This window comes from Homalodisca vitripennis, chromosome 1 (assembly GCF_021130785.1).
Source record: "Homalodisca vitripennis isolate AUS2020 chromosome 1, UT_GWSS_2.1, whole genome shotgun sequence".
Classification (NCBI taxonomy): domain Eukaryota; kingdom Metazoa; phylum Arthropoda; class Insecta; order Hemiptera; family Cicadellidae; genus Homalodisca; species Homalodisca vitripennis.
The window spans coordinates 47996980-48022413 of record NC_060207.1 but is presented as its reverse complement, the minus strand read 5'-3'; the positions used below and the strand labels follow the sequence as shown (position 1 = coordinate 48022413).

Genomic DNA, 25434 nt, shown 5'->3' with positions numbered 1-25434 from the left:
AATTGCTAATACGAGTATACTTGTACTTAATAGACAAATGACTGAGTTGTTACAGGTTTTGAACTACCGTGCACGAGATCTATTTATCGTGGATCATATTTTTGAACAGCCAATAACAAAACACCCATTTGCCGTTTAGCTTAATGATAAGATTACATTGCTGGTTAAAGTAAAATACTCGTATGTAGTTTGTATGGAACAAAGTAAGTTCGTTGTATATGTTAATAAATTAATGGAAAAGTTTTTATACTTAACCGTCACAATATACTGTTTACTTGTGGTTACCTCTAAGACCAACGTAGCCAGAGTCAATTTTTATAGACAGATTTTGAGTTTCCCAGTAGACCGGTGTTCACCATTATCAATACTGACGCACAGTAGAGTTTCACACCAAACTTCAACTCTCTAGATCAACTCGTTCGACAATTATCGTGCGTACAGACAGACAGAAATCAAATTTCACTCATCAGTAACTGGTGGGAAACCTCAGCCAGTAACTTTGTGGCATTTTCTACAAGCCAATTTGGAATAATATTTGGGAACGAAATATATTAGTTAAAAAAATAAGTTGCAGTTAAATTATAGTTTGTTTCTACGGTGCCCTTAGTTCCCTGCATGTGCACTATTAGATTCTTTTTACTTATTTGTCAGTTTTACTACTTCATACTTCTATTTTAACAAATAGGAATTAGGGATATTAGTGTTAGTTCACAGGTCACAGCACTAAATTTATAAAACTGACTAAAACACCTTTTTATAAATCTCTAATATAATATCTAAACAAATTCAATATATTGGTTAAAATAATTAAACATTTGGTTGTGCTGTCTTAATATGATGTTTACACATAACAGTTTAAAAATGCATTTAACTGGTATTTTGAATTCACATTAAACAACTTAAGAGACAAAGAAACGATTTTGTCGTTTTAAAGACCAGTGGGGCGTAGTCCGGAAGGATTAACGAAATATGCATAGGCCTATGTTTATCCTAGGGACTCTAGGAATGTCCAAGTAAAATTTCAGTACAATCGGTTCAATAGTTGTGTATAAGTGAAAACAAAACATACAAAGACTTTCGCATTTATAATATTATTAGGGTTAGAATTAAGATTATAAAAAGTTCACAACACGACAATATGTAATGGGATATTGTGTAATCACTGCAATTTTATAAGACTACTAAGTAATTATTTGGAATATACCTTTATTGGAATCTAAATTCTGGTATTTAAATAAAATTACAGTTTTATCCATTGTGAATTTGTATACACACTATTGTGTGATTTTATAATTTGTAAGTAATTACTTGAGATTAGCCAAAAAGAAGGAAATGGATTCACGACCTTGAGCCCAAATAATCCAGATCTTGCGATTACATTCAAGGACGGATGGCCGACGCAGAATTATCCACATGAGTATCATTATCCACCTTTGGTTAATTGTTCTGTTAGTTGGCGGTTCGCTGCCAAACACTGCGGAGTTGTCTGTCGTAATTGCCACATTAACTAGTTCTTGACGATTTTTCCTCAATCTTGAGAATGTGCAAGTAGTTTATTTAATAACGAAGTATGGTGCCCGGTACACGAGGAAACAATTACTACTTCATCGTTTGAGCTGTGGCTGGTGCCATTTATAAGCCACGGTGGGAGAGGTCTGTGCAGAATACTTGACCGCGCGATTGTATCTGCGTCAACATAAGAGTAGCTCTTCTAATTGGAGAAGCTGTAGATGAATTAGTTCCAACGAGCGAGCATATCTTATCGTATAATAATAAATAATGAAAACTCAGTTTGCCCTTGGACTTGTACTGGTTGTACAGCTTCCGTTTACATGGCGATTACATTTCGACGTTGTACAAAAAACTCGTTTTGAAGGACAACAGGGAGTTGAACCCGGACGTGGAGTTCTAATTTTGGGTTGTCAGTGTCGGATAGTTGCAATATATCAAGTTATGTAATTTTCAAAACTATATCTGGCGTGCGATCGATCATTTGTTTAGCCACTATTTGTACAGGCGTTGGCCTTTCTGGGGTTCTTTGATATATGCTAAGTTATTGAATGTTGTACGTCTTTTTGTATAGGTAAGCTTCGGCAAACCTTTGGAAGTAATAGGATTAAAGTTCTTTAACACATTTATTTTTAATGTAAGTCATTTTTAATACACGGGATCTATGAAGCAGCTGTGGCAAACCTATAAAAGTGATAAGATTAAAGTTTTTGAACACAGATTTGTGTTTATAATAATAGTGCATATTTAGATGAAAATTTGCAGAACTATCGTATATATTCGCAAAGGCTTATTTTGGTATTCACATGTATATTGTGCGTGACAGCTGAATAACAATAATCTCATGTTATACGCTTTTTAATTGGCAGACATTGAATTTGCCAATAAACCATGTTTACAATTTTCAATTCTGTTGCGACTGTGAGGTACTAGAGGTAAAGTTTCACACTATATTTAAACCTATGCCAACTCGTTCACAGGCTCTCAATCGTGCAGACAGGTTAAAATCGGATGTTTGTCATCAATGGGCGGGAAAGGGCGTTGAACGCTCAACCAACAAGGAGACTTTAACACCCTGTAAACTGTGTAGTGAAGTGTCCACTTCATCAACATGATCGAACTGAACATAGTTCCTATCATTTTAGTGTTGCTGTGTTCACTGTTTTCCTCTTTTTCTTTCTGGAAGATCCTTGGCCAGTGTTTGGTCAAATTTAATTTTTTCATAGTTTGCAATGCTTTTTCAGGCGCTTCAACTTTGGACACACAGGATTTAACAGTATTTTTACAGATTTACAGTAATTATCCACTGTAATATATTATGCGGCCAAAAATTATGTTACAAGGAGTATTTTTTCATAATTAAAAACTTTTATTTGACCCAAAACGTTTCATTTAAATTCCTTAATATATTTAAGCAGCCGTCAAGTTTAAAACTAATTAAAAGAAAATTTTCTGTAATTTAAGAAAACATATTACAATTTTAGTGTATCATTATATTAGTTAGCTACCATTTGGAACGTTTTTGTACAATACCAGCTGTTACCCGCCGCTTCGTCCGCAACTTCTTAGGCTTTGCATGGGTATGAATTATATTTCCGACGCCAAGATTGAGTTATATACAAACACACACACACACACACACACACACACACACACACACACACACACACACACACACACACACACACACACACACACACACACACACTGAGGCTTGAGAAGTCTACTCTGTCATTACACAGTCAATTATCGGAGGTCATCAAGAGGTGTAATTGTAGCTTATCTAAGGAGTTTTTCCTTATGTAAATGATCTTCCACGGTGCTATACAACATGCTTCAACTTCTTGGATGCAGTAATGAAGCTGCAGACGATATCAGTCTGATATTGTCTTTGACATACCAATATCGGATGCACGTAATACGTACGGTCTAACTCCGAGTCACGTGGGCAGCATTATCCTGCTGATAGGTTTGAGACAACTCAAACACCGTTGTGACGTCAAGTGGTCGGGGTAGAGATCGGAGCACCGGTAGCCTGTGGCCAGTCTTCCGCACGTGCTGCCGCCGCTCAGTCCGCTGCTCAGTCCGCCGCAGGTCTCGCGCCATCAGGTAGGCCAGGCTGACCTTCTGGACGCAAGCCTAATTCAATTTAATTTTTGAGTGATTTGTTAGTGTTTTGTCCAAGTTTAGTGAAATTTTGAATGCAATTTAACACCGGATTATTAACATTTAACTTTGAAAAGTGTGGGGAATTTAGCAAAACATAAAGTTCCTATATTACAAATTAATACAAAATATTTGTAATATTAATAGTAAGGTAAATAGATAGTTTAGTACTTAGTAGTAATTTTTGAATCAGTATTTTTAACAATATATTGTATTTTTTGTGATTTTTAGTGCAGTGACATGATACAATTGGCTAGGGTTTAGTGATTTTCTGTGATTTTTTCATATTGGAAAAAATGTGTTTCAAATCAAATCAGACTTGTTTATTATCAACTTTTACATTGTATTGAAAAATGTCATATTTGATCTTCTTATTCTAATACAAAATTATTCTTCAACATTAAATTCTAATCAGTCTCATTAAAATAAAACTATTCCGATTAATTGATGCTAAAAAACCCATTCAGTGAGTAAAAAAAATTAATAATAAAATGTTTTTGAATTTACTTTTGAAATAGTATACACTGGTATGGTCATAAGCTTCTGCAGGAAAATTTTAAAAATATTTTCAGGTCTAAATACTCAATGGACTTTTGTTATTACCTGAATGGTGTTGCGGAACTACAAGACTTGATTTATGACGGGTGGGATAGTTACATCTTAGCTGAAACATATTATTTGAGTATAATCTGATATAGAGAGATTTATAGTTTACTTTAAAATAAACCTCGGGAAATTATGGCATCCTTTAAACATTCTTCGGAAATAAGGGGACATTGAAACAAGTTCATTTGCAAAACAGTTGATACATCCAGATGCTGTTTGATCACGATTTGCTACTTTCCAACCTTGATTTACATATGTTTTATTTTTGATTTATTGTAAACCAATAAAAATCAATGGCACGCAGTATTGACTTAACTTTAATAAAAAACAGAATGGATAATTACGAAAGGGTTAACTTCTTTTAATTTCACTTAGATTCGATTGTAACATCTATCTAACTGTGCGATTAAACTTAACGATTTTATAGCCACAATTAGATATTTATATTTTGTCAAAATCACTGTTTCTCTCAACTGGAATTGTAAAGAAAATCAAATTATAAAATTTTGAAATGTTGGTTTTGGAAGTACCTAGCTTATTGTACACACTTTTAGATAGCTATGCTGAATACGGCTGTAGTTAACACTTTTCAAGAAATATTAACTGAAGTGGAAGGTAGCCTATAAGTTAGTAAGTATGAGATGAACTCTGATAACAGCTCACGACAAGAAACGTTTTCCACCTTTCTACGGGTCTGCGTTCACACGTCTTGCATCTCGCACCAAGGCCTCTTGCTGACTGTACAAGTACTAGCATGGTCTATTTTATTTTTCATTTCGTTACGGTACTTCGAAGTAAATTTAACATATTTTGTGATTTTCATTGTAATATTTTAATTATAGTAAGATATCTATTTTACTGTGCAAAATCTTCTAATTTGAAACTGTAAATTTTAATATAAGCTTCAGTGTACGTGATTTATTGAACATTTTCCGAAAATGTTATTAAAATTATTAAACACTTATCGAGATAATTGTCTAAGACAATTTGCACAATATCGGCTCTTAAGATATGTCTATGACCCATTACATGTTATATTTTAACCTCGTAGTATTTCACTACATTAACAGGAGATAAACAAATTGAGGTGTTTTAACAAAAAAAACCCTAGAGAAGCTGCTGAGTCTTTATTACTCGACGTGTGTGCATGCATGCATTGTAAGTTAAGCTAGCAGTTAAAGTTATACTGTTGTGAGTTACTCAGTATTTCTTGTGGTAAACATATTTATATCGATAGCATTACTAAACATATTACCTTTAAAATTATAGTCATTGCAAAACAATGTCTTATCAGCAATTAAAGGATATACTATTTTAAAAATTTATTTAGTTTTGCAACTTGAATGTTAACGACTTTTTGCGTAGCGTCCAGATGACTAACACACAAATAAATCAAAATGCAAATATGTTTGTTTCCTGTCGATTCAACAGTTTGTATTAAGTATTTTAGATAGCTAATATCAGCACTATATACTCTCAATATATTAGTATAATGAAAAGTCAACTATCATCAGTGTTTCTTATTATTATACTAATATAAAGATAACCCTGCAATGTGGAGTTAATAACATAACTCTCAATATACCTTATATGTTTATTTCTTAATGTTCTTTACCCTATCACCTATATATCTTAATACCCTTAAATCGTAATGTTTATTTATATTCTGTAGTCGTCACAACTGTTAGATTTGGCTCAAAGTATTGTATTTCGTATAAAGTTAAATCATTTGTACTATGACAAGAATTGAAATAAAATATAAAAGCTATTAACTCAGAAACGCTTAAGTATCACGACTGTAGCTTGTGTATCTCGTGTTGTGACGTACCGTAGACCGCATATTCTTACTTAATACTTCATATTAATACTTGTCTGTTCGTTGTCGTAGCTTAAGTAGTACGACTGTAGCTTGTGTATCTCGTGTTGTGACGTACCGTAGACCGCATATTCTTACTTAATACTTCATATTAATACTTGTCTGTTCGTTGTCGTAGCTTAAGTAGTACGACTGTAGCTTGTGTATCTCGTGTTGTGACGTACCGTAGACCGCATATTCTTACTTAATACTTCATATTAATACTTGTCTGTTCGTTGTCGTAGCTTAAGTAGTACGACTGTAGCTTGTGTATCTCGTGTTGTGACGTACTGTAGACCGCATATTCTTACTTAATACTTCATATTAATACTTGTCTGTTCGTTGTCGTAGCTTAAGTAGTACGACTGTAGCTTGTGTATCTCGTGTTGTGACTTACCGTGGGCCGCATATTCTTACTTAATACTTCATGTTAATATTTGTCTGTTCGTTGTCGTAACTTAAGCAGCACGACTGTAGCTTGTGTATCTCGTGTTGTGACGTACCGTAGACCGCATATTCTTACTCAATACTTCATATTAATACTTGTCTGTTCGTTGTCGTAGCTTAAGTAGTACGACTGTAGCTTGTGTATCTCGTGTTGTGACGTACCGTAGACCGCATATTCTTACTCAATACTTCATATTAATACTTGTCTGTTCGTTGTCGTAGCTTAAGTAGTACGACTGTAGCTTGTGTATCTCGTGTTGTGACGTACCGTAGACCGCATATTCTTACTCAATACTTCATATTAATACTTGTCTGTTCGTTGTCGTAGCTTAAGTAGTACGACTGTAGCTTGTGTATCTCGTGTTGTGACTTACCGTGGGCCGCATATTCTTACTTAATACTTCATGTTAATATTTGTCTGTTCGTTGTCGTAACTTAAGCAGCACGACTGTAGCTTGTGTATCTCGTGTTGTGACGTACCGTGGACCGCATATTCTTACTTAATACTTAATATTAATACTTGTCTGTTCGTTGTCGTAAGTTAAGTAGCACGACTCTAGCTTGTGTATCTCGTGTTGTGACGTACCGTAGACCGCATATTCTTAGTTAATACTTCATATTAATACTTTTCTGTTCGTTGTCGTAGCTTAAGTAGTACGACTGTAGCTTGTGTATCTCGTGTTGTGACGTACCGTAGACCGCATATTCTTACTTAATACTTCATATTAATACTTCTGTTCGTTGTCGTAGCTTAAGTAGTACGACTGTAGCTTGTGTATCTCGTGTTGTGACGTACCGTGGACCGCATATTCTTACTTAATACTTCATATTAATACTTCTGTTCGTTGTCGTAGCTTAAGAAGTACGACTGTAGCTTGTGTATCTCGTGTTGTGACGTACCGTAGACCGCATATTCTTACTTAATACTTCATATTAATACTTCTGTTCGTTGTCGTAGCTTAAGTAGTACGACTGTAGCTTGTGTATCTCGTGTTGTGACGTACCGTGGACCGCATATCCTTACTTAATACTTCATATTAATACTTGTCTGTTCGTTGTCGTAACTTAAGTAGTACTACTGTAGCTTGTGTATCTCGTGTTGTGACGTACCGTGGACCGCATATTCTTACTTAATACTTCATATTAATACTTGTCTGTTCGTTGTCGTAACTTAAGTGGTTGGTACGAATGCGTATTAATTTTGCGCACTTAATGTTTTTAAAAGTGAAAAATAATATATTTAATATGGTATTATAAACAGAAGAAACGACAAATAATATTATTTTCAACTCCTGTATTAAAAGAATGCTGTATTGCGTATTTTTTGAGCTTATTAAATAATCTGAAGGCGTTCATATTATGTGACAATTATTTATTATTTCATATATCCCGTAACTGGTGGATTATTCGGCTTTATTTTCAAGCTGCCTGCCAATGTTGCTGATTTACTCTTATCATAACCTCTTAAATCTGACATTAGTGAGTCATGCGCGAGTTATAACTCGTCGTCTACTGTGAACTCATTATGTAGAACCCCGTTGGGGGCATTTTTAATGGAAATGTTCGAATTTGAAGGAATGGACCACTAGTTCACCGAAATGCGAAATAGCACAATTTCCTTTCCTTGAAACTATCATATACACAGGCGCACTGGTGTATGCTGAAACAGGAAATTATTATTTTTTGATTGGCGATGCTCTGAACGAACGATAAAAAGGCATAACCATTCGTTGTCATTTTCAATACACTAGTGCCATTGTTACTGTAATATTTATGATGACAGTGCTGCGTGATAACAATAAGCTATTAACGCCTTTGTTCATCAAACAGGTGATAAGTAACTCACTTCGAAATATTGATACATTTACCATCTACAGGTATATTCTTAGGTTATGTTAGGTATATATCTATGAACTATAGAATTATTTTATACGAATAGTTTTATGGAAACAAGGATTGAATCTACTTACTTGCTTTCACAATGTATTGTTTTCAACTTAGAGAGTTGTAATGTGCAGAGAAACAAAAATAGCGTTTGTACGCATACAGATGAGGTACTGAGTTTGAAAATGTCTCATTAAATTCTAGAGTTCTGTATTTGTCGATAGATATACCCTTGTGTATTCTACACTCTTGCTGAATGTCCATTGGATTGAGTTCCAATATTAACCCCCTTTCAATTTATATATCATTGAATTGCAGAAGTATGCACTTTGCAGTGAAGTAGCGGTGTTAGAGAACCTGATGATTGGTTTACAGTGTACAGTATCTGTGTCCGAGAGGTCATTGACTCACGATATGGCGGTTCTACATGATTTTATATTTGATTTTTTATTAATTAGATGCGGATTTCAAAAAATACTAGGTTATTTTCAGTTCAATCAGTATCAACTTCCGAGTAAGTTTCTAATATATAAAAATAATACTATAATGTCCTTACGTGAATTGCTGTTATAATTTTCATATAGTAATGTTCTTACTTATTTTCCCCGCAGATTATATACCAAAGTTTTTAATTTCTCGTATTAAAGGCAATATCTGCGTTTCTAAAAATAAATCTTAAACCTTGATTAAATATGCTCGAAAGTACTCACTACAATTATCCCAACAGCCGGTGTTGCATGTTATATAAACCGCTAATTAACTAGGAACGTATAAGTTAAATGTTACTGTGTATTATATTTCAGTAATTATCAGTAATAATTATCATTTCAGTAATTAATTATTATATTACTGATACTGAATCGCAAAATGTACTAACGCAGATGAAACAACCACATTTGTTACATTCCTAGATGATACTGACTGAACAATTGTTGTAGGAAGTTATTTGTATCGAGTATACATTAAATAATGAAGTGATGCTCCAGTTACAAGTAATGCACGTGCGTCGCATAGTTACAATTCCCAGTAAGTGGGGCACTCTGATATCAAGTGATAGGCAATGCAGATGTGTCAAGGCCCGGGGTCACTTTAATTATACGGTACATCGCCTTTCATTGTTGTCAAACAATGCAGATATCTGTTCTATAAACACTTCCTTGCTAAGTCATTGACTTATTCACGACGAAGCGAAGACAGTTTTTTCTTAATAATTGTTTGGAATAAATCATCTGTACTGTCGTATTCGTCAAGGAATGAGCAAACTATGTATAAGTATTAGTTTGATTGGTAGATCTGTTAAGGGTAGGTTCCTCACTATACCAAGTGGTTGCTACCTTACATAGTTGTCATGCAGTAGTAAACTTGTGAGTTTTATGTGAGTCGAGTATGGGAAATGTTTCCTTAAGGATGAGTTTAAATTAGTTTATTTTACATCGTGTTAATGACAACAACATGTACAATAGTTCTCTATCTACCATGTTCTAATTTTATTTGTTATGTAGTCTTTGTATTTTGTTAACTACTAATATGCTGTTATGTTAGCTTACCAATTGCATCACCATTAAAGTGCGTTGTGAAATAAAATAAATTAAAATAAGATTATTTTACATCTTTTTAGGTGAAAAACCATGATGGTTGCTTCTCTGGCAGTTTAAGTACAAATAAAATTGGATAAAGTAAAGCAACCGTCTATTTAGTGTTAAGTAATGTCTTAAAAAAATTTCGCAAGCATGGTTGTAGATCAGGTTGAGGCTGTTTTCTTGTACCACACAAAATCATATCAATTGAAATGTGTTTAATTTATTTATTACGTGTGGAGTAGAAACGAGACATAGTTGTACTAGTACCTTGAGAAAGGATGCTTTGTTTCCTTATGTTTTTACATTAAACACGTGCAGTTCATCTATTAGCATAAGTAGTCGTAATACTGTAGTTGTAGGCTTCGATCCCGCTATCCCTACATCGCTCTCTATGTAAGTTCTCTTTGTGTCAGTTACTCACGAGGACAGACTGAGGACGTCAGCCGATCGCGATAATGTGCCCGACCTTGGTCAATTCTGAAACCGGTCAGTTACACAATTGGACAATTTTCGTCGCCGCTGCGTCCTCTCCACATTCCTGCGTTGTGCAAGAGATCTGCATCATCTTGCTCTCTTCCTGCTGGCATTGGCACTTTTTGTCTTTTGGATCACTCTGGAATTGCAAGTTTCAGAAACAACATTGAAGAGGAACCATTTTCGTCGTGGTTGTGTCCTCTCCACATTCCTGCGTTGTGCAAGAGATCTGCATCATCGTGCTCTATTCCTTTTGGCATTGGCACTTTTAGTCTTTTGGATCACTCTGGAATTGCAAGTTTCAGAAACAGCATTGAAGAGGAACCATTTTCGCCGCCGTTGTGTCCTTCCTCTCAACATTCTTGCGTTGTGCAAGAGATCTGCATCCTCGTGCTCTCTTCTTTCTGGCATTGACACTTTTAATCTTTTGGATCACTCTGGAATTGCAAGTTTCAGAAACAGCATTGAAGAGGAACCATTTTCGCTGCCGCAGCACCCTCTCCACATCCCTGCGTTGTGCAAGAGATCTGTATCCTCGTTCTCTCTTCCTTCTGGTATTGACACTTTTTGTTTTTTGGATCACTCTGGAATTGCAAGTTTCAGAAACAACATTAAAGAGGAACAATTTTCCTCTCCGCTGCGTCCTTTCCACATCCCTGCGTTGTGCAAAAGATCTGCATCCTCGTGCTTTCTTTCTTCTGGCATTGACACTATTTTTGGATCACTCTGGCATTGCAAGTTTCAGAAACAGCATTGAAGAGAAACCATTTTCGCCGTGGTTGCGTCCTGTCCACATTCCTGCTGGACACCTATTGTCCTCTGCATCACTTGGAGATGAATAAGTTTATGTCGCTACTTGTAACTTTGGCTTTATGCCAAGTAACAATTATATATAATATGTATATCAATCGGTAGCAAACGTTACCTCAACTCTCTGATTTAGTTGTGCATAATAGTTTAGATTTTTAAAATTATTTTAATTAAGTACAAATATTTGACTAAACACTCCACAGTATGTGGAGTATATAGCATGTCCGAGCAGGACAAAAATATAATGTAATTGGGTGAAATCAGAACGCACTCAGCAATACGTATTTGACATACATTTACAATTTAATTTTAGAATTATTATTAAATACGAATTTTAATTGAGTTTTTAACATACCCTGCCATGTTTACTTCCATTTAGACGGCCCTAATTAAAATAATTGTCACTAATTTCCCCTTCCTTCCCTCCTCCACCAAAAGGAAATCAATTTTATAACAATTTTCTACGTCTCTCTCATTGTGATTTGTAATTTAAAATGCTCATGGTTTGTAGATCACTGCAACATTACTTAGGAGAATCTAAGTTTTACAGTGATATCTTAAGTTACAGCATTTAATAAATATTATGTTTGGTACGAGTACTGAAAACTAAATTCATTGATGTCTCGTTTTGAGCCAAATAAATGAAAGCTCGAACTGTTTTATTGCACTGGTTTATTGGTATTAGTTTCTCCAAGTGTAATGCTTGTCCACTTTGTAAAACTTATATATATGACACATGAAAATCGTGTTGATCTTGACTCGACTAGTTGTTTAATTATTTGACTAATTCATTTATTTTTAGCAACTTGGTTTTTTCAACGCAATACTAATAATAACATTGATTATCAGTACAGTTAACTGATATCCATAGTGTCACTGTTAGCCGTGACTGATCACGGAATTTTGGATAACAAACTCACTCTCTCTCCTCTCCACACTTTGTTGTATTGTAACAACGTACAGCACGATTCTCAACTCAGAAACTAATCCGATTTCTTCACCATAAAATGTGCATAGCACCCCTTCTTAATTTAAATAATGTTTTATAAGTGAAAACCTTGCTAAAAGCTGTCGTAATTGCACTGCACCAAAAGAATGTGAACCAATTGTTTTATATATAAGCTTACATTCAGTAGTGACATAGTCCTAGTCTTTGTGTAGCAAAGTTTATAATATAATCATTTGTGTCCGTCGGAGGGAAACCCACGGTATATAACAGATCGTTCTCAGGCCTAAGATTCTAAAGTATTCATCCAACTTTGTAACCTATCAGATAACCCTCAAGACCATGGTCTTTATTTAGGTGCTAAGTTAAAAAATGAATTGGGTGCAAAAAACGTATTAATCGTTTACTAATGTAGATAATTTGAAATTAACATTTAAATGTAATATTTTGTTAAACAACCATTGACCATCTTTAGATTCGTGTGACGTGGCCATTAAGTTCAAATATCCCGGCTATAGTCTATACTCGTCTCAAATATTTGTTACTGAAGTTTACATTTTATAAAGTCATTTGTGATATCAAAGACGGGAATAATAGCAAACAACATTCGTATAATATTTCGTTGCCTTAATAACTTTTTTCAAGTACACAAATATATAACTGTATAAAAATAAACCAAAACATAATTTATAGTTTATAATCATATGGGCTACCCCAATTTAGTAAGTTACAAACAAAATGTACAGTATTAGAAATAAAAAGTTTGTTTTCATAAAAATCATATTATATCTTTGTTTCTGTTTTGCAGGTCTATAGGTATTACCCCGAGAAGCTCTGCGTTTTGGTAAGTTAAAATGTTGTTTACCGTTGAATTTGGCCATATTTAAATTTAATAGTTTTCATAATGTAATATTTATTTGTGGTTACATAAAATGCAGTCGAGGCTCAGCTTCACCAAATTAAAATTAAATCTTAAAAATATTAATCTATTTTTTGCATAATAAAAAAGAGGCGAAAGTTTCAAAAAGTAATTCCTTCGAGCCGGATTTGAACCAGCGACCTATGGATGTCGGCATCCGATTATACTCTACAGTCCACCGCTCTACCAACTGAGCTATCGAAGGAGTTGGAAGCGTTGGTGATATTATTTCCACATATGTAGTAGCGTATATGTTGTGTGTATATTTGCACAGTGTTTTCAGAGGCATGCGCGTTGATTTAATTTAATTTAGCGTTTACTTTCTCGAGAACTTACTTCTAGATGTTAATTGAAAAATACTAATGTTTAAAAAACTAAGTAAAACTTGTCAAATGACCTTTAACCTATAAGATTACATAATATTTATGATTTTGTTATTGTAATATGTACAATATTTAATTTTCATTATCGTTAAACTATGCTTATTCATACATTTTTATGGATGTAGTACATTTTATAGATTAATAAAAATGCATATTAAACATTCATAATCGTTTAGAATGTATTTTCATTTTATACGTCCATTAAAAGTTGTCAGATCTGTATAAAATCAAAATGTCTTGGGTCGGCTTGTCCACTGTAGCTGCCAGCAGGGCCGCATTTACAAATTCGGCGCCCCTAGGCCTACAGACCAAAGAGCGCCCCCCCCCCCCCCAGAGGACTCTGATTACACTGGGGTACACTGACGTAGAAATCCAGTAAATTTCTTAATTACGTAATTTTGATGAAAGATAATTACAATAGTATATATATATATATATATATATATATATATATAGGAGTGTTTTGAATAAATAAAAGCAATGAACCAATGAATGAGTCAACGTCGCACCCCGGACCTAGTTGACCTTGGCCACCCGCCCCGCCGAGCGCCAACACCACCCGCCGCCGCAACTTTTTTTTGTGTACTATCAAATTTATGCGCCCCCTAAAATTTTGCGCCCTAGGCCTGGGCCTAGTGGGCCTATAGGGAAATGCGGCACTGGCTGCCAGTACATTACTGATTGGGTTGAGTTTGTCAGGACCTAAGTATAGTATGAACTCGTAACAACATAAATAAAAACTGATCAGATAAGTTATCAGGTGTTGGGAAATAAAAGTATTATACAAAGGGCGTTGATTTAGAAATATTGTAAATTTAAGTAAAGACTTAAAACTAATATAAGACATGAAATTATTCTATGAATACAATCGTTTAGAAAATATCCATTGTGCCTCTCTCTCTAGTTACAGTAATATACTCGTAGTTTTCTCTCTCCCTCTAGAGTTTTGTAAGATAATATACATAACCTTTCTGAATTCATATTCGAGAAGCTGGTTGTGAGGTGTTTCATGTATTTAATGTTTCTTTAATTTAGAATATCACTAAAATCGAATTTGTGTGAATATATGTTACCCTTTTAACTTTAAATGCCTTGTGTTCCACATGTTAGTATTTTATTCAGTATGTGTCTTCAGGAATTTTTTTTTATTTTAGGGAAACATTTTGTTTTTTTCTTACATGGTTATGAGTAGAATATTTGTATAAATGAACACAAGTGTAAGGGAAAGTGACTCACAATTAAATAAATTTTATATCGTTTTATGGATCTGATGGTACTTTTTAGATTGTAATAGAATAAGTACGATTATGAGTTATCGAATAACAAAATTAATAAGAAGTAATACTTATTGTCCCTTTAGTTTAAGTTCCTCTTGTCGAGTAATTTCTTGTCGCCATTACCGATGGCATCTGTCATCTATACTCAAATACATTTTACTAATAAATCACAAATGAATCAAATTCCGCTTATAATATAGTGCTGTAAACAGTGAAGGCCGCCGTAATCTGCCTGCAATTTATAACACTACATTTATTGCCTATTGTGTTTCCAATCTAATTATCTGAAGTAATTACCCGTTTGCAAGCACCGTAAAGTATACGAACTCGAAGGAAATTAACAGTTTTCCATCTTTATGAACATCATGTACGAAATGCAATTGATCTTCAACTGAATCCTCAAAGATTGGTGGACACGATCCTTTTCCTCCATCCAGAACTAGTCCTTTCTTTTATCCATTTTCCTCAGCCCGCCTCTTTTCATTCAATAAACTATTTAAATAGGTTAATTGACCCAGTTGCAATACTGTTAAAAGAAATACATCCTCTCCCAGTAGGAGAGATGTTACTAGGTACGCTGTGTTGGTAGGTCTCGGTTATATAAAAGGACATACAGACTTACGATGTGTGGGCGGCAACATTTGTCTCATTACTGAGAAATATGCTGACTTCGATGGTGCACACGAGTACGTGTATCGTAAATCTCGTGTGTACACAGTGTCTTCGGGCACCCATCTGCCAGGCGCCCAGGCGCTTACGTGGACTGTCTGTTGCGTTTTGCTCCGTGACATATCGTTATTCGTGACTGATTGCTTGAGCTTAGGTACAGTATATTTCTAAAGTACCAGTCGCCATTTTAGTGTAAAAAGTCCCTTATCAATCATCAACACTACGTTCACAATTTTATCGTATATAGGAAAATCGTGTGTTGGCGAGGTAAAGTACCACCTTGGGTACCAAGAGCCACGGCAGTAAGTAGGAAAATTGTGATGGCGTTCTATGTGTAAGCGACCAAGTGTGCCGTTGGAACTAATCGGACTGAAAGGGTCGAATATCCAAAACCAGTACAGTTGACACTTGACTACTGTAGAGGCCTTGTGGGTTTTAACCAAAATTGTGATGGCGTTCTATGTGTAAGTGACCAAGTGTGTCGTTGGAACTAATCGGACTGAAAGGGACGAATATCCAAAACCAGAACAGTTGACACTTGACTACTGTAGAGGCCTTGTGGGTTTTAACCAAAATTGTGATGGCGTTCTATGTGTAAGTGACCAAGTGTGTCGTTGGAACTAATCGGACTGAAAGGGACGAATATCCAAAACCAGAACAGTTGACACTTGACTACTGTAGAGGCCTTGTGGGTTTTGCCAAGTGCCTTGAGCCCCAGGATTATATCCCTTCACTGTACAATTATTAGCGTGGACATCTTTTAAATCATTAGTATTTGACATACGTAATCGAGAAGAATGTTTTATGTAACGCATTTTTTCGAAAACAGTTTTTGAACTCTTTTTAAACCAAAGGAATGGAACTCCAGATCAGTTACTGTCAGTAACTAGTTCAACGAGATGTTTTTGTGACTGTTTCTACTTTTTATACCCGTAATATATTAATTTTCAATTTTGAACCTTAAACCGCCTATTCATTAAAGAGGAGGAATTGAATATTCTAGCAATTGTTGTTCACCTGTTGCAGGTACAGTATTGTTGTTGGCATACTGGTGATGGTTAATATGCTAAAATACTTGACGATAGACAAGCCTGTGCAAGTGTGCGGGATTACTGTCACTAGATAAGTGATGGGTGTTAGTTGAGTTACAAGCAGTTTTTAGAGATAAGCCGTTACGAGTGCCCTCTATCGTCACGACTCCTTTAACTAATGCTGTGTTGCTTGTGATTTGCTCGTGTAATAGTAACAGTGTTACGCTACACTCTACACTACTTTAAACTTGGTTGCATTTGGATAGAGAGATTGTTTTAAAACGTTATACCTACGTTTGTTATTGTTTTAATTTATAAACAAACACAATCTTCGTTCGACTCGTGTCATAATACGTACTTCACGCTCACCAGCATAATCACGTAATATTCACCATTACATGTTCATCAGTTAGGGTTTGAGCGGCCAGCTTCATCTCTTGTTCTCCTACTTATACTCAGTGCAGGCAGTTTCACTTTCAACTGGTTACTATAGTGCCTATGTTATTTATTTGTTTCGGTCAAAAGTGACAAGAATACTTACATGCCTACCTACTCATCATCGTGAGGCAGACGCAAAGTACAGCCCGCTTCTGTCCTTGTTTTGCTTCTGTCCGGGATTTGGATTTAGCTCATAGCACGGATTGTTTGTGTCGGTCGGAATGCGGAAGTTCTCGGCGAAATCCCTGAGACCGACCGCACAGGTTGTAACACTCTTGCGATGTGTGAACTTGCCCGACAATTAAACTCCAGATGACGTATTAGCGAACTGGATCCCGATTCAATAATGACGCAAGTAGCGCCCTCTTTCTACTTGATACGCCATTTGTCAAGCGCCCGGCCCATCTGTAGCTGTTATTATTTTGTTTCGTTTTCTATTATATGAGTAGGACACGACGCGTAGGGTATAATTAGATTAATGGTCCTGAATTATTACGGTAGGTTTGAGATTGCCCAGTTCTGATTATAGGCTGCGGCTGCCCCATGCTCTTGGCGACCTCGCGCCTCCGGCCCCGTAATAGGGATCTGATAACAGCAGATAGTGTTTAGGAGCTGCAGACAAGTCTAATCATCACTTGTGCTGCAGTCAGTTTATTTCGCAAACATCCTTTTAATCAGCTGTGACACAGGATGCTCGTAACATGCTTCGAGGATACCACTATACATTATGAGAACTCTTTCCGCATTTCTCCATTGAAAACGATGATGTTATTAGAAAAATGATTAAATTAATGTGCATGAAACTAAAATTATAGTAATTACTGTTCAGAGTCAATCTAATGACAGTTCTGGTTTCGATGTGGACTGTAAGGAGAGTGTTAACGGAGCGTTGCCGTAGAGAAATCAACTAAGATAATCATTATAAAACCCCATTCATAAGCTATAGTTTCAATTTGTGCCTTAACGGCTTATTCTGTAGTTAACGGTTTGTTTATTAATCTCTTATGTTATATTATCCTATATAAGTAGGCCTACACTTTACAAGATGTTGAGAATTTTTCTCCTGAAGTGAACTGACAAAACCTGTCAGAACGAACATTGGTTTGTTAGTTCTAATCGAGTCGAAAACATTGCGGTAATCGCTCATTTTAGGTAAATTTTGGCCAGACCTGCATGAAATCCCCAAGTGCAGTATTACTATAACCTAAATTTTTAATTGCGGGATTATAGTATGTTAAAAAAACACACAAAAATCAATGTACTTTTTTCATTTTCGATAAGAATATAATATATTCTTATTTATATAATATATAATATATGTATATTTCAATAACGTAAAATGAATAACGCATTATTTTGCACCTTTACAGTTTTTTTCGTCACGTCGTTTTTCAATAATATACAACTATTATGTTTTCAATGTAACATGAATCAAGAATAATTAAACATTAAAGTCTAATAGGGAATGGATTTTTAGTAAAAACGCAGAGGAATTATAGATTGATAACGCTTTCAGTAAGAAGATAGACGTAATATTGTGTGTTTTTATCATGAGTACAATAAGCTAGTTACTACAAATCAGTAGATGCGTCCGTTGCAGTACATTCCTTATTATCAGCCGTTGTTAACAATACAAGTATGCCAAACGTAGTTGCTGTCTTGTCGTTCTGAGAACTATAAACAGCGTATGCCTGTCGGACTGGGCACATACCTGAGATAACACAGTGTATCAGATGGCAAATCCAACACACAACACTGTAGACTTTTAGCGTGTGAGAGATGTCGCCGGGACCCGGCTCCTCAACGCGATCCGGTGGCTAGGCCCAGTACGGCACGTAGCACTATACTATTGCAATATACTGAGTGGTGAAATATACCCCTAGTTAGTTTATTACAGTGCGATCCGACAGCCAGGCCTATTATTATTTTTGACAGGACCTACTAACAACATCATTCAATGAGACATATATCACGGCCGGTTCCGACTGCCAGTTCTAGTATTTGTTTTGACAGGACCTAGCATAACTTCAGGGCACTCTGTTAACTAGTTGTAGTTGCTAACTTCAGTGAGTTGTGTATGACAGTGCGATCCGACAACCAGGCCTATTATTATTTTTGACAGGGTCTACTAACAACATCATTCAATGAGACATCTACCACGGCTGGTTCCGACTGCCAGTTCTAGTATTTGTGTTGACAGGACCTAGCAGAACTTCAGGCCTGAGTAGTGAGAGCAAGGCCTGTCTGATGGCCTGAGAGTTCGCACGTCCATTAGTACCTTAGTGACTAAAAGTGTGACAATTTGTAAGAATATGTTAATACAAATCGAAGTACGACACTGAATCGCTCTTACTTCTCAAAATCCTATAATTCAAAGTACTTAATATGGTTTACTGGTTTTGAAATGTTGAGCTCTTGTTAGAGGTAATATTCAGATAATCTATGTCTACGTAGGTCTACGTATTTAGTGTACGACGCCGCCATCAATGTATATTTAAATTATATTTTCATGGGTTTTCCTCAACACACGTATGTGGAAGTAAAGTTGCCAGAAAATTCCTCATTCACTCTTATCAATTTTAATATGTTTACATCCCACTTAATGAAGGGTTATTATTAGGCCATTCGTGATGTTTACGGACGGAGGATAATGAGTAGGCCGTCTGTTGACACACAGCAGCTGGCCATCTCCCGGACAAGGGATATACCGTCGGAATCATATAAAACATATTGTGTGAATACCACGTTTGTTTAGTTCCTTTTACAGATCAAATAACTGCTACCACCAAGCTACACGGTAGTGGAAGCAGCATCACGTTAATGTTGCTGTCCTTAGCTCAATAACCCTCCATACGAAGAGATTGGTCATATTTAGTAATTTTTGCATGAGGCAGAATGAAGTACAGTATTCATCTCTATTTCTGAATTATTTCTGGATTTCTGCAATTATACGTAGATAGTTTTTGCAATATATAATTTTTAAAATTCTCATGCGTTTTGTTAATTAAATAACACAAGCGAGTTAACCAGAGTTACGTTTTTACATTGCAATATGTTCATGTGTTTTTAAGATGCGAACATTAAAAAAACATTAAAATCGGTATTAAATATAATGAAAATTTAGAACTGTCAAATAAAAAGTATGCTTTAAAAATTGTAATAGTTTTGCCTCATATTTTTTGTAGAAACCGTATATATGAAATGTAATGAATTTACTAATTTAATTTAACAATATACAATTTTATATTTTACTTTAACAATCTTAATTTATGTTTATTTATTGCGGAGAATTAAGAATAATTATGCAAAATTATTAATACTACATTATCTTAATAATAACGTTTAAATTATATTTTTTTATATAGAATACAGTATTGTTTTAATTTAAAGCCTTGACATAGCCTGTCGCTGCGCCTATGCACACAACGTTCTGTTTGTAGTACCTATACGCATCATAGACCGTAGTAGTTGCGCCAGCGGCCGCAGCTCGCTGCTCAGCGCTAGTGTAGCCACCACCTATGGCACATCTCTACTCTAGTTGCAGTTATGTCACTGTCACCTCAGTCTTGTGCCCGCTCTCTAGTGTAAAGTCTCGCATTTTACCTTCTCGCGCATGTCACGTAAGATAACACAAATGTCCGCAAATAATTTATAAGTAATCATAACTTGAGTTGGTTAATTTGTGCTATAGAGTAAACTATCAAATTAATTACAATGCTCAATGCTCAAATTAGTGGAATGTTTTCAAATATACCAAAAGAATAGACAAAGCTAACCTATGTACATGTGTAAATTAATCTCTTATTGGCAATTGAGTGACTGGTGTTTTTATGTTTAAATCGTTGGTCTAAAGCACTTTTTCATTCATTAAATTTAAATCTTTCTCCTCCTAGTTTCAAAATATTTTGTGACTTCACAATTTATAAATGCAGTAGCCAATGAATGAATGTAACTTAAAAGTTTAATTTGAACGAAACCTAAAACACTTTGCATAGGGAACTGCGTGAAAGTAATCTACTTTACCAGCTGATAAGGTTATCAATTACCAGTCTGCATCGTCCAACCTTCTGTACACAATACCATCTGTTTACATACTGATTGTCTCACTCTTTCATACCATACAATATAGTATTTTTGTATTTAATATAATTCTTTTTTAAGATCTACAAACATAATTAATTGGGATAATTCAACAACAGTTTACTTTATTCTCCTACGTATTTTGAGTCTTTTTAATATTCAGTTTCAAAGCTTGTCTTTACTGTTTCGTTATTTTTACATAAATATTTTAATCTTTACATCGTTAGTCATTGGTCTCACTTTTGAATTTCGCTAGGTTAGCATAGACAGTGTCATCGTTCTCAAGCAGAGGATTTCACTAACGCTTTACCGAAGATTTAGGTAAGTTTGTAGCATTTCGTTCATAGTTTTATGTTGGTTTTTAAGACTTTATATGATTTATTCTGGATTCCTTCACTGTTATTTAATATGTTACGGGACGCTTCAATTTTAGTTTGTAATATTCATAGTATTATTTATTGACATCAAGACATTTATAATTTATTATACTTTAAAGAATTCTGTTGTAGCTAACGTTTAAAAATAAAAAAAAACTTTACTGTAAAATTCGTGATTGACTAAAATAAACCTTAATTTTATCAAATCGTAGTTAATAAACAAGGATCTAGTTGGTTCAAATTGACATTTAAACATTGCGAATGTTTCAAAGTCTGTACAATGCACGATGAAGAAAGTTGATTTATTATACTCGCAAACAAATTAAACTTGGTCGTCAATCTTACTCATGGGAGAACTTGATAGCTGTCTTATGGACATGTAATTATGGTTAGGTATTCGTAACACCATTTAAGTCACAGAAAATTAAAAAATTAATTTCAGTCACACACAATAAATTAAAATAGCATGAATTATGGTTTCCACCCTCGCAGTTATAATCTATTTCGATGTTTATGGAATAATCGGACGAAAAGATAGCTTTGCAGTTGACTGACTGTTAATGCATTAGTAGCAATAGTTCTTTAAAATATTTTAATAAATTACCAAATAAAACATCAAGTACCAAAATTAATCGTTAAACTTAACTCTTAGAATGTTATTTGCTACATAAAGTAACGCTATCACGTATAAATGACGTTTTACTTATCTATAACTACTATAGTTTAAGTGAAGTGTACTACTTTGTGTAAAGTGTAAAGTGAATCATTAATAATTATATAACTTAGGAAATCGGAAGATGAATATGTACTATGAATTGTGATCGTTATCCAGAATTCACTAGCAATTTCTTAAGCTAATATACGAGTACATTACAACTTAGCAGGGTTATTGAAATCTCGTGCACGTGAGAGAAGAATGTTTTAAGCTTATATCGCGGGGTAATAAATCATTAATTTTCGTATAACTTGACAGCAACAAAGTCAAATATTATTCCAGTTCTCACCATGCTTTTTATGAAATTTGATTTAGCAAATTATAGAATAATACAAGCCCTTATATGCCACTATACATTCTGTACATACATAGGGCAATAAATTATCAACAATAAATCGTAAGAAGAAAATATGACATTAATAATAATGGATTTATAAAACTATATATGAGTGTTTTCTTGTTAATTTTACAACTTATTACTTAAAAAACTAACATCAGATATACGATACTGTAGGCGCTGTTAAAATTGCAGTTACTATACCTCCTTGACGTGTGTTATCAAAGTTCATTAAGAAAATCTAAATCTGAGTGTGATAAGGTTAACACTCTGAGGACCAATCTGTTATCACTTAACTTTTGACAGTGTGTGATAGATCACTCGGGGTTATCAGTATGCGTATTAATTCCGTTTCTGCAAGTTACTTTCATCAGAACAGTACGTTAAAAAAAAACGACAAGTATTAAATAGACAGTAATGCTGAAACCGATCGGTCATAAATGTTTCGTATTTAACCGTGCTTCTTACCTTATCGCAATAAGGAACAGCATGGCGGTATGAAAAATACACTAGGTTTGATGGAACTTAAAGTCACATATATGCTGGACCGTCCGCGCGATGTCTCCAATACGAAAGAACTTATATGAATGTTCATTAAGCTTTATTTTTTCTAACGGCAACATCGGGTGCGTGTCTCACCATGGCACATGGCTGAGCGTTAGCGAAAATGTGTATATTTATCTTATGGGTAACCTAGACGGCAACGAGAAAACCGCGGAACAAACATATGTGATCACAAACTGTGTACAGTCATATATTTTGGTATTTGACCATGTAGCTTAACTGTCCGCTAGATATCTCCAGAAATATATCATCGTGAAGACTGTAAAGTTTGCTTATTACTGTATGTCTTTATAACAAGGACAAGTTTTATAAATGTCCATCCACGAAATGTAGTTGAGCGTAATTGAAGTCTATCATGTGGTGAGCTGATACAGTTTCTCTTTTGTCTGTCAAGAGATGTAAAAATTTCGTTTCTCGAAAGATTGTATGTTTGTCTCCCTCTGTTTGCAGGACATGTTGAGAATGAAATGCGCTATAGACTTACGACTGCGTGCAACCTCAGAGAATCCTGTTAAGTGACACGTGGTGTGGCGTAGTCCTACCTTGATTTTATTAAAATAAATTTTAGATAAATAAATATAACTAAAACCAATGGACATAAAACGGTATGAAGTGAATTTTCAGCGCGTAGACCGTGCACGGTTACGTCGAGTAATAATTAACAACTTCTGAGTCCGCCGACCTTCCCAAACTCAGGCTATGAAACTCATTATTAGAGTAAAGAATGTAAACAATTAATGTTAAACATATAATTCTTAGTCTCGGTTCATGCCCTCTACTCGTAGCAGTCGTATAAAGCTCATAGCAGGGACGGAATTGTACAAGTCAGACCGGCGCTTTAATTTCCCGCAATTCATGCCTGTGGCCAAGTGCTAATTGACAGTAAACAAGTCGAAGCGTCTTATTGCTCATGCTGGAGTTCTGTTCCGAGCGTGTGTGCCTAAGCCCAACAAACTTACCGTATAAAATACAATACGGTTTGAGTTAAGTTTCATAAACAAGTTGACAATGCATTTTCTAAGCTCATTGATTTATGGTCTATTTAATGGCGTTGTACTTTAGAGGTGTGGTATGTTTACTATAACGTCAGATGAGAGAAGAGTTATTAATTGTGGACACGAGAATGCAGGTTGGACCATTCTAACACAGTTTGTGGCCATTTAAGATATTTGACTGACATGTGATGCCATTCTTCCTAGTCAACCATTTATATACTATATATTTAATATCCGTTTATTTAAAACTTAAAGATAATTTTGTATTTTTTTAATTGGTTTCCAAAATTTAAAATGTTACCCACATCTACCTTACTCCTGTGTTACAGTTATGAAAAATGAATACGAGGCCTTAATAGTCGTTTCACCAGTTATGTTCAAGTGAGATATCGAGGTAATAAACACAAGGCTCTCGTGCGCACGTTAATATTAGAAATGTCCGTTAATTCTGTATTTAACGCTCGTGTTGTGGATTGTGGCAGTGTAATCTCGAGACTGTGCACGCGGTGAACGGTTGCTGCAACCGGCAGGGATTCTAATAAACAAAGATTATTAAAAAATGCGGTTGAGTATAAATTAGGAGCGAACCTGTTATTTAATAGCTCACAGGAAAATTGATGGCAGGCTCGAGTAGGAGTGGTGATTGGTATTCAGCAGAAGCTCGGACGGCGAGGTGAGGTGAGCTCGCAAGGTCGGACGTTGTGACATACAGTATCGGTCAGTGTGAGCATACTGTACTGAGCGCGTCGTGTTACTCTCACACAGTATCGGTCAGTGTGAGCATACTGTACTGAGCGCGTCGTGCTACTCTCACACAGTATCGGTCAGTGTGAGCATACTGTACTGAGCGCGTCGTGTTACTCTCACACAGTATCGGTCAGTGTGAGCATACTGTACTGAGCGCGTCGTGTTACTCTCACACAGTATCGGTCAGTGTGAGCATACTGTACTGAGCGCGTCGTGCTACTCTCACACAGTATCGGTCAGTGTGAGCATACTGTACTGAGCGCGTCGTGTTACTCTCACACAGTATCGGTCAGTGTGAGCATACTGTACTGAGCGCGTCGTGCTACTCTCACACAGTATCGGTCAGGATGAGCATACTGTACTGAGCGCGTCGTGTTACTCTCACACAGTATCGGTCAGTGTGAGCATACTGTACTGAGCGCGTCGTGCTACTCTCACACAGTATCGGTCAGTGTGAGCATACTGTACTGAGCGCGCTGTGCTACTCTCACACAGTATCGGTCAGAGTGAGCATACTGTACTGAGCGCGTCGTGCTACTCTCACACAGTATCGGTCAGAGTGAGCATACTGTACTGAGCGCGTCGTGCTACTCTCACACAGTATCGGTCAGTGTGAGCATACTGT

The 25434-nt window shown here is 35.5% G+C and overlaps 1 protein-coding gene and 1 non-coding gene across 8 annotated transcripts in view; one reads left to right on the top strand and one right to left on the bottom strand.

The window, feature by feature from the left end:
* Positions 1-25434, top strand: part of LOC124360911 (elongation of very long chain fatty acids protein AAEL008004) — a 164088-nt gene that overhangs the window by 73336 nt on the left and 65318 nt on the right. For 3 of the 7 annotated variants that reach the window (XM_046814973.1, XM_046814917.1, XM_046814956.1), the window contains one exon: positions 13086-13121. The gene's annotated coding sequence lies outside the window, so the exon portion shown is untranslated. Of the gene's footprint in view, positions 1-3506; positions 3619-3677; positions 3827-13085; positions 13122-20485; positions 20615-21330; positions 21396-25434 lie in introns of those variants that run through there. The other 4 variants (XM_046814923.1, XM_046814937.1, XM_046814931.1 and 1 more) reach the window with 4 other exon arrangements.
* Trnay-gua lies at positions 13310-13401 on the bottom strand. Its single transcript is given in 2 exon segments — positions 13310-13345; positions 13365-13401. It is a non-coding gene; the product is annotated as a tRNA-Tyr (tRNA).